The 10,849-nt window shown below is 41.8% G+C and overlaps 1 long non-coding RNA gene across 1 annotated transcript; it reads left to right on the forward strand.

Moving 5' to 3' along the window:
- The first annotated feature begins 5,459 nt into the window (after positions 1-5,459).
- Positions 5,460-9,830, forward strand: LOC110142314 (uncharacterized). Its single transcript, XR_002315283.2, has 3 exons — positions 5,460-5,723; positions 5,825-5,933; positions 9,445-9,830. It is a non-coding gene; the product is annotated as an uncharacterized lncRNA (long non-coding RNA).
- Positions 9,831-10,849: the final 1,019 nt, after the last annotated feature.

Here is a 10,849-nt window from a genome sequence, read left to right on the forward strand (position 1 = left end):
AACCTCAGGAAGTCATTTAGGAGATCACCTATACCCAAACTTAGAACACAATTCTCAGCATTGACTATATCCTGACAACATAAGGGTGCTAAGAAAACATTCAACATCAGCTGCAGTAATCAGGGAGAAGGCAATGGCACCCCACCCCAGTACTCTTGGCTGGAAAATCCCATGGATGGAGGAGCCTGGTAGGCTGCAGTCCTTGGGGTCGCTAAGAGTCAGACACGACTGAGCGACTTCACTTTCACTTTTCACTTTCATGTATTGGAGAAGGAAATGGCAACCCACTCCAGTGTTCTTGCCTGGAGAATACCAGGGATGGGGGAGCCTGGTGGGCTGACATCTACAGGGTTGCACAGAGTCAGACACGACTGAAGTGACTTAGCAGCAGCAGCAGTAATCAGACCTGTACACATCAGAGTTCCATCACTTGCCACAATATGAATTTCCACAATATAGATAAGATGGATGGAAAAGATTTTTCTTTTCAATGAAAGTGATACTTTAATCACTGTCTTTCAAAGTTCAGGGAGCAAGCTTTGGTATTTAAAAATCTATTCCTCTTTCTCAAGGTTACTTTGGCTATTCGAGGTTTTTTGTATTTCCATACAAATTGTGAAATTATTTGTTCTAGTTCTGTGAAAAATACCGTTGGTAGTTTGATAGGGATTGCATTGAATCTATAGATTGCTTTGGGTAGTAACCTTGAGAAAGAAGAATAGAACTGGAGGAATCAACCTGCCTGACTTCAGACTATACTACAAAGCCACAGTCATCAAGACAGTATGGTACTGGCACAAAGACAGAAATATAGATCAATGGAACAGAATAGAAAGCCCAGAGATAAATCCACGAACCTATGGTCACCTTATCTTCGACAAAGGAGGCAAGGATATACAATGGAAAAAAGACAACCTCTTTAACAAGTGGTGCTGGGAAAACTGGTCAACCGCCTGTAAAAGAATGAAACTAGAACACTTTCTAACACCATACACAAAAATAAACTCAAAACGGATTAAAGATCTAAATGTAAGACCAGAAACTATAAAACTCCTAGAGGAGAACATAGGCAAAACACTCTCTGACATAAATCACAGCAGGATCCTCTATGACCCACATCCCAGAATTTTAGAAACAAAAGCAAAAATAAACAAATGGGACCTAATGAAACTTAAAAGCTTTTGCATAACAAAGGAAACTATAAGCAAGGTGAAAAAACAGCCCTCAGATTGGGAGAAAATAATAGCAAACAAAGCAACAGACAAAGGATTAATCTCAAAAATATACAAGCAACTCCTCCAGCTCAACTCCAGAAAAATAAATGACCCAATCAAAAAATGGGTCATTTTTTGAACTAAACAGACATTTCTCCAAGGAAGACATACAGATGGCTAACAAACACATGAAAAGATGCTCAACATCACTCATTATCAGAGAAATGCAAATCAAAACCACAATGAGGTACCATTATATGCCAGTCAGGATGGCTGCTATCCAAAAGTCTACAAGCAATAAATGCTGGAGAGGGTGTGGAGAAAAGGGAACCCTTTTACACTGTTGGTGGGAATGCAAATTAGTACAGCCACTATAGAAAACAGTGTGGAGATTTTTTAAAAAGCTGGAAATAGAACTGCCATATGACCCAGCAATCCCACTTCTGGGCATACACACCGAGGAAACCAGATCTGAAAGAGACACGTGCACCCCAATGTTCATCGCAGCACTGTTTATAATAGCCAGGATATGGAAGCAACCTAGATGCCCATCAGCAGACGAATGGATGAGGAAGCTGTGGTACATATACACCATGGAATATTACTCAGCCATTAAAAAGAATTCATTTGAATCAGTTCTAATGAGATGGATGAAACTGGAGCCCATTATACAGAGCGAAGTAAGCCAGAAAGATAAAGACCATTACAGTATACTAACACATATATATGGAATTTAGAAAGATGGTGACGATAACCCTATATGCAAAACAGAAAAAGAGACTCAGATGTATAGAACAGACTTGTGGACTCTGGGAGAAGGCGAGGGTGGGATGTTTCAAGAGAACAGCATTGAAACATGTATATTATCTAGGGTGAAACAGATCACCAGCCCAGGTTGGGTACATGAGACAAGTGCTCGGGCCTGGTGCACCGGGAAGACCCAGAGGGATCGGGTGGAGAGGGAGGTGGGAGGGGGGACTGGGATGGGGAATACATGTAAATCCATGGTTAATTCATTTCAATGTATGACAAAAACCACTGCAATGATGTAAATTAGCCTCCAACTAATAAAAATAAATGGAAAAAAAAAAGAGAGTTAGAAGAAACTCAAAAAAAAACCTATTCCATTTTTTGGTATAAAATTTATCCAACTTCAATATTACCATGTTTTTATTTTTATAATTTATATAAAACAGTTTCACAGGCTAATAGAGTAACACATCTTTCATCTTTGATTCTATGGAATCTAACTTTGTTTAAACCACATACTACAAGGTTAGAAAGAAAGGAAAATCAAAGTAAAAGTTCACTATTTAGGCAATATAACTCTCCTAATTAATAAGTTTCTACTGTAATTGCACACTAGACTCACTTGGGGAATTAAACTTAAATGCTGATTTAGTTTTTCTGTACTATTCCCACTATCAAGAGTTTTTCAATTCACAAATAATTCTAACACACAGCCAGACTTAAACCATGAATCAAAATATTTAGCATATACAGTATCCCGAATAGGGTACCCTCAGCCTACTACCCTCAGCTATTCTAATTCCATAATTCTAGGAATGGTCTAAGAATCTACCTTTTAGCCAACAGGTCATTCTGAAATAGGTGTTCTACAGGTCAAATGAGAATGGTTGTCCTAAGTTCAAGACCAAGCTTTGTATTTTTCCCATCTCTGTTTATCAAGGCCTGTCTAAAGTACACCGTCCCTCTACTCCAGTACCAGAGGGATAAAAAGAGTCAGAGAGTCAGGAAGGAGAGGGAGCTCAGAGAGTGGTTGACATGTGAGGACTCCAGCACTCTCTTAACTTTCATATAACCAAATGAAGAGAAATAAGAAGATACCCAGATGAGCAGAAGATCCACCTAGTGCAAGTTTTACCCACTGGGACTGTAATCCAATAAAATGTCCTAGAACCGTTGCACCAGAAATTACTTCTCCTAGGGTATGAAATAAGAGGAGGACTAAAGAGAGGCCCTGCGCTCTTCCAAAGGCCAGTGTAATTACTGTACCTGAAAAAAGAAAATCTCAGTTGCTTTCTTCAGAACTGTACTAGCAATCCATGAACTTTAATTCTTCATAACTTTAAATTAAAATCCTAAACGTGACATATTTTAGGATGTAAAATGTAAAACTTCATCCCACAATGATTACAACATTCATCAAAATCAACCTGCTCTCCTTAGAAAACCCTGAAATGAAACATTCCAGGCCAATATTTTACTGAGATAATACAAGTAAACCACTGCTTTAGTCAGATATTAACCATAACCACATCCTACTGGACACAAGAATGACTCCCTCTGGGTATTCACGATGAGAAGTAAAACTGGTTATTTCAATGCAACAAAATGTCTTGGTCTGGCCAGAGACATACTAAAAGTATTTGGTCTGAAATAGATGCCTGTGGGTAGAACAGACAGCAAAGAGATAATACTACAGCCACTCCATCCGACTCAGACCCTCTCAGTGTCTGTCACTCCCAGCACCACGGACCCCTGGCTGAGGACGTGGGGGGCTTTGGGGTTCCTCATCGTGACCGGCTGACAACTTCCACAAGTCCCACCACGTGCTCCGGCTGCCCACCCCAACCAGCATGTGCATATGGGGGCCCTCAAAATGTTGCCAATCCTACTGCCCCACCGGCAGGCCCTGCTAATGGAAGGCCTAGGCCTTCCAGTTCAGTTCAGTTCAGTTCAGTCCTCAGTCATGTCCGACTCTCTGCAACCCTACGCACTGCAGCATGCCAGGCCTCCCTGTACATCACCAACTCCTGGAGTTTACCTAAACTCATGTCCATTGAGTCAGTGATACCATCCAACCATCTCACCCTCTGCCATCCCGTTCTCCTTCTGCCTTCATTCTTTCCCAGGATCAGGGTCTTTTCAAATGAGCCAGCTCTTCCCATCAGGTGGCCAAAGGAATGGAGTTTCAGCTTCAAAAACAGTCCTCCCAATAAACACTCAGGACTGATCTCCTTTAGGACAGACTGGTATTTCCTTGCAGTCCAAGGGACTCTCAAGAGCCTTCTCCAACACCACAGTTCGAAAGCATCAATTCTTTGGGGCTCAGCAGATGGTGACTGCAGCCATTAAATTAAAAGATGCTTGCTCCTTGGAAGAAAAGCTATGACCAACCTAGGCAGCATACTAAAAGCAGACATTTCCTTGCCAACAAAAGTCCGTCTACTTAAAGCTATGGTTTTTCCAGTAGTCATGTATGGATGTGAGAGTTGGACTGTAAGGAAAGGCCTTCCGGGCCTGCCTCAACCCCAGCACTACCAACCCCAAAGCCACTCCAGAGACTGAGGCCAAGACTAAGGGGCAAACCGGTGGGGCTGGCGCAGTCAGCCACTCAGCGCCAGAGCGAGCCAGGTGACAAGGTAGGTCCGACCGCCCTTTTTGGAAACTCCTTAATCCCCAAGAAGGCCTCTGGAGACCTATCCGGGTCAACCTACAGCCAGCCAGGTGGGCCGGCATTCTACCCGACTCCCTCCGTAACCCGCAGCCACTTGCCTACCTGCACCGCGGGAGCCCCGCACCCAGGCGGACGAGAAGCTCTTCGCTCCGGAGCATGGGTGTGTGGGCGAGAGCGCCGCCCTTACCAAGGGCTAGAGGGGCTCCCGGAAGAGAGCATGCGCAGTGCGGCCCAGCCCGCTGCCGGCCCGCCAGCAGCTGTGGGCTGTCATCTCCAAGTGGCCCCTTTTTAAGCTTAGTATTATAACAACAGTTAGGATAGAGCCATGGCTTTTTGTAAAGGAGATTATTATGAGATCTGAGGCTCAATGAATAAACTATTGCAAGAAGATAACAACAAAATGAGTAAGAGAAAAGACCCAGTGTGGAACTCTGAAAAAGGCTAAACCCCGGAGGCGCTATTATCATATTGTTTTTGTTTGGGATGTTTATACTAAGATGAGAGAAAGCAAATTGACAATGGATAACAATGGTTGTATTGCATTTCTTTAAATGATGTTTACTATATTAATTCCGAGGGCAGCACTGAACCAGCTCATAGTTTCCCTGTGAGCTGTTTCCCAAAAACAGTTTTTGGTTTCCATAGCATGCCAGCTCCAAACCTGATATCCAAACAAGGTCAGAGTCACCAGATTGTGAGCTAGTGTTGCGAACCTGCGTGTTAGGTCGCTTCAATCATGTCCGACTCTTTGCGACCCTATGGACTCTGGCCCACCGGGTTCCTCTTTGCATGGGATTCTCCAGGCAAGAGTGGAGTGAGTTGCCATCCCCTTCTCCAAGGGATCCTCCCAGCCCTGAGACAGAACCTGTGTCTCTTGCAGCTCCTGCATTGAAGACGAATTCTTTACCGCTGAGTCGCCGCAGAAGCCGGTGAGCTAGTGTTAGGACAAAACAAATCCTGCAAGTCTTGTTTTAACTATAAAATGCAGATAAAGTCAGAGTAAATTTAATTTAATAATAAACTCAGAACAATAAAGATAAACTTGAAAGACCATTTGACCATTTTTTCTTCTCTAGAATCTTAAAACAGTAAGTATACTATCCAATCATTTCTGCTGTCTTCAATGTGTCTACTATATTGTAACTATACCTTTTAATGAACTGAAAGAAATTTCTCGTGTTCTCCCTAGTGAATTTTGACTGAAGATAATGGATCTGGAGACAGTGGTCCCAAGAGCCACCTCAAAGGACCATGGAGAAGAATAGCATCATATCCACAGAACATAATCATAAATCCAGGTATGTAATACAGAGACTACATTTTGAAACCTGCAGAGATAAAGAAATAAAACGAGACAGTACTTTTATGTGAAAAAAATGTAGGGAGACTTGAGAATAGTTCTATTGATGCAGCAGTTGGTGGGTGTGGCAACTTACTTTTAAAGATCCTCTAAGTTAATGCATGTGGGTGAGCCAGCATGGCTCTAAAAGGGGGAAACAGGATAGGCTCAAATTTTGACCTGAAAAATATGTGATATCCTGAGGAAATGTATTAAAAGAAGTCTAAGAAGAGAAGAGCAAAAGTGTGTAACAAACAACTTTCCCAGATAAAATGTCTGATATAATTACCACTTGGATGGGATGAGGGGAAACTTGTTTCGAAAATTAGAATTTCATCGTGGCATGGACCAACACTTGTGAGAGTGCTCTGGAGGGTCATCATCTTTCAGGACCCACAGAGATAATGACAGTAATGGCTTCCACCAAGATGATGGTTTTCTCCATTCATGATACTAACCAATATGGAGATTCCATAATCCTCAAATGATAGCCATAAGAAGCCACAAAGAGGTTAAAGACAGTGGTAGGATAACCAGAAAACTCTGCCCAAGGATGGTTGGTGAGTCAAGAAGCAGGAAAATGATTAGGGAGCCTTTCACTTCAAAGTTGTTAGTTCGGATACAGCCAGCATTTTTAAGCTTAACTAAATCACTTAAATTTAGAAGAGATAATATAGGACAGAAATAAATCTAAATGATACCCTTGGTATCTTTACTTTAAAAAAGTTATTTAATGAAAATATCTAGTGAGCTCAATACACTGATCTTCACTGAAGAAAAAAGTGATATAAAGCTTTCAAACAAAATGCAAATAAAATTAAAGGTGTATATTTTACATAAAGACTCTGAAAATTGTTGAGGAAATATTCAGTTGGACTCTGCAAGGTGCTGATATCAGAAAGATTGAAACATGAGTTAATGTAAAGCACTGTAAGTTGATAATCAAACCCTTGGGCTCTGACCTCTGTTTGATGTTGAGGTAAGCATTTGTGATCTCAATAATTTTTAAAACATTTGGAAAATGGAAAAATGAGAGAATCTTCTGCATAAGGTTGTGGTATTAAATGAAATAATACATGCAGAGCACTTCACACAGAGTATTAGTAAGTTTGTTATTTATTTATTTGGCTGTATTGTGTCTTAGTTGCAGCACACAAGCTCTTCCATCTTCATCATGGCATGCTGGATCTTTAGTTGCATAATTCTGAATCTTCAGTTCTGTCGTGCAAACTCTTAGTTGCAGCATGTGGGACCTAATTCCTGAACAGGAATAGAACGCAGGCCCCTCCATTGGAAGCGTTGAGTTTTAGCCACTGGACTACCAAAGAAGTCTCAACATTTTATTATTATTGTTGTTGTTGTTGTTGTTGTTGTCTTGAAGAAGTCCACAGTCTAATGAGACGAGAGATAATTATCATGTGTAATTCAGATTACAGCCTTCAAAATCCTACTTATGTAATGCCTACAACTTGAAAGATACTAATGAAGGCACTGGGGAATTCAGATGAGAATCGATAAAAAGATAAAATCCTGTCCTCATGGTATAAGTTGGTTTGGACCCTTCAGGAGAGATGCTGAGGCCCGTCTGAGGATGAAAGAGGTTAATGTGTGTGTATGTGAGGGTGTAAAAAGTGTGGTGTAATGCCTGTGAAATCGAAGGACAGAGGAAGCACAACTGTGAAGAAAGCTTTCAGACTGTGTGTATGACACTGGTGAAAGGAGAGAGGTGAGGAAGCAGAACTGGGCAGAGAGAGCACTAGACTGTGATGCACGTGTGACAGGTCTTGGTCAATACGGTGGGAGATGCAGCGCAAAAGGAGACGGTCAGCTAACTGCACTCCTCAGAGCTGAATATGTTCTGTCCAGAAGGGGAATCTGAGCGGTGCATCTCCGTGGATACCGCAGTTCACTCTGGGCCACATGGATTCACCTCTCCCTACATGTGTTGGGTGGTGGCTCCTCCAGAATGCCAGTTTTTCTTTTTTTTTTTCTTTCCATTTATTTTTATTAGTTGGAGGCTAATTACTTTACATCATTACAGTAGTTTTTGTCATACATTGAAATGAATTAGCCATGGATTTACATGTATTCCCCATCCCAGTCTTTCTTAAATAATTAGTTATTTGGTTGTGCTGGGTCTCAGTTACAGCGTGTGAACTCTTAATTGCTTGCATCCCAAACTATATTGTATGGGATCTAGTTCCCTGACCAGCAGTTGAACCCTTGATGTGAGCATTGGACCCCTGCATTGGATGCATAGAGTCTTAGCCACTGGATCACCAGGGAAGTCCCTAGTTGATCTCTTTTTGAGCATAAATTTGGAACAGAGAGATAAGTAGAACCAATGATACTTCTATCACTGCAGTTCTTGTGGTTCCAACTGTTACTCTTTTCCTTACTTTTCTACTCTCCATTATCAATTCCTCCCATCCTCAGCTATCATCTCTGCTAGCCTTGGAAGTTTATCTAGTGACATAACTCAAACTCTCTTTCCAGGAGTCTGAGTCTGATAATCTCATCCTCCTCACTCAAAATTAGATAAGGGGTTGCCAAGAGGTACCAAAGGCTCACCTTGATTCCATATATTTTCCTCCTGCTCCTCAAAGGAGAGTGACTCCTCTTCCTATCTGTTGATCCCTGAGCACTCCAAAGGTCCACATGGCACCAAAGCTTGCAGTTCAGTAAGACCTTTGCTGTCTTTGAAGTGCAACAACTCAAAGTATTGCATGCTAATTTTGGTTTCCAAAATTTTCTGCTCTCCCACTGATGGAGATAAGAAGTTCTTGCCTTCACATTACATTTTATGTCATGTGTAACCTGCTTGAATTTTTTATTATTCTTTTTTCACTGCAACATCTTTGCAACTTATTAATAACCAGTCAATTTCTTTGTCCTTCAATGTGTTTCATCCTTCACATTTATCAAAAGTATGCATCGTTATCCTACCCAGGGTAATTCCTTCCACTAGAATATCCTTCCTACTCTCCACCAGTGAGTTTTAGCACCACTTTTTACAGGAACTGTGTCTCACATACTACTCGGGATGACAAGCGATTCACTCCTCAGATTCCAATCCCACTTACCAGGTGTTCAGGACTCTCTTATCGACTGCCAGTTTAGATCCTCTAGAAAGGTGATACTGAAATTGAGTTCAAAGTGCAAGAGGGTGGTGGTTGTTGTTGTTGGGTTTTGGAGGAGGAGGGTAGTAACTCCTATGAAATTTAAGGGGGAAAATCAAAATGGTTCTGAGAAAAACTTAAGACCATAATACTGATCTGTGCATGTGTGTGTGCTAAGTCATTTCAGTTGTGTCTGACTCTGTGTGACCCCCATGGACTGTAGCCTGCCAGGCTTCTCTGTCCATGGGATTCTCCAGGCAAGAGTACTGGAGTGGGTTGCCATGCCCTTCTCCAGGGGATTTTCCCAATCCCAGGATCAAATCTGTGTCTCTACATCTCTTTCATTGACAGGTGGGTTCTTTACCATGAGCGCTGCCCAGGAAGCCCACTGATCTGACATCTATGAAAAAAGAAGAGGAATGAGGGCTGTACAAGAAGAACTTCAAACTATGAAGTAGAGCTGACAAAAGCTCGGCAAACACGATAGGGAGTTCTGGAACAAATAACTGTCTATTGAAGAAGTCCCTCATTGGGCAGAAATGGCCAAGCCCTAGTATTCCTTATATGCTGAGGCAGGGCACAAAGAGTATGGCCTCAGCTCGAATGCTACAGTGGACCCCCGAGGACCCACTGCTTTTGGATGATGTTGGCTAATTGCAATCCCTACAGTTGAAAGAGAAATCTAAGCAGTTCGTTTCTATGGCTACCACTTGGAGTTCATATTCTAATGAGGGAAACTGAAAATAAAGCAAATGACAAAGAAGATATATACTGTCAGATACCTTGTGTACAATGGAAACAGGTAAAACAAGGCGAGAAGTTTAGGGAGTACAACTCGGGGTGGGGGGCGGTACTAGTTTATATAGGGGGGTCAGGGAGCGCTTCTTGATGAGCTGGCATTACCCAGTGACCTGAAGGAAGAGATGGGGTGAGCTATGCAGATGTCTGAGAGAAGAGTATTGCAGTCAGAGGCAACAGAAATGCACAGGCACTGAGGCAGATTGTGTGCCTGGATGTTTGAGGAGCAGCAAAGAGACTGGTACAGCTAACAGTGTGAGGGAAGGGGGAAATAACAAAAGATGAGTTCTTACAGGTGTTGGGCTGAGACAATAATATATCCTGTAAAACAATGCCTTTTAAGACATGAAAAAAGACATGAAAAAGACATGAAAAAAGACATGAAAAGTGATGACTTTTACCCTGAGAGAGATAGAACTTTACTCAGTGTCTCCACTTGACTGGCTAATAAATACATTAAATTTAAGATGTTCAAAGCTCATCCCCTGATCTTCACCCTCCCCCAGATCTGCTTTTCCTGGAGTCTTTTTCATTTCAGTTACCACAGCACTTTAAGTTGTTCCGGTTAAAATCTTGGGTTCACCCTTGACTCTCTTCTTTCCTTCATATTCCACATACAGTCCATCAGCAAATCTTGTTGAATTTTATTCAAAATATATCCTGAATATAGCTACTGCACATTAGAGTGACCACTACTAACCTGGGCTATTACAAGAATCTCTGATCAGGTCTCCCTGTTTCCTTCTTGTTCCCTGTAGAATTTATCCTCAACAAATTATCCAAAGGGCTGTTCTTTTAAACGGTAAGGAAATCTTTAAAGGCTCTATCAGATACCAATCTTACTCAAAGTAGAAGCAAAGGTCCTTAAATAATTAAAAGGTCCTACATGATCCAACCCTTCCTCATACTGCCACACTGACCTCATCTCCTACTTTTCTTCCTTCCCTAGATTCTGTCT

Source organism: Odocoileus virginianus, chromosome 1, assembly GCF_023699985.2.
Source record: "Odocoileus virginianus isolate 20LAN1187 ecotype Illinois chromosome 1, Ovbor_1.2, whole genome shotgun sequence".
NCBI classification, from domain to species: Eukaryota; Metazoa; Chordata; class Mammalia; order Artiodactyla; family Cervidae; genus Odocoileus; species Odocoileus virginianus.